We start from the raw sequence: 291 nt of genomic DNA, 5'->3' as shown, positions 1-291 counted from the left end.
CTTGCGCGGGGAGCAGACTTCGAGTATAGGAGCCGCATCTCTTTCCGCGAGGGAAACCTGTCTGGTCCGTCCCACCCACTTCCCCAAGATGGCGCTCGCCGAGGAGGACAATTCCCACGCCTTCGGGCTACCGCCCAGCACGGCCACCGGGACCACCCGCCGACCCCAAGGTCCCCTAAGTGCTGCGGAACCGCGGGAACCCCACGCCCCTCACCCCGGTCCGCCACGGGCCCAGGGAACGCCCAGGCGCGGGAGCAGACGCCCCCAACGCCCCGCCCCGGGCCTCGTGCC

The sequence above is a fragment of the Trichechus manatus genome, unplaced genomic scaffold, assembly GCF_000243295.1.
Source record: "Trichechus manatus latirostris isolate Lorelei unplaced genomic scaffold, TriManLat1.0 scaffold00079, whole genome shotgun sequence".
Classification (NCBI taxonomy): Eukaryota; Metazoa; Chordata; class Mammalia; order Sirenia; family Trichechidae; genus Trichechus; species Trichechus manatus.
This window is presented reverse-complemented; position numbering follows the sequence as displayed.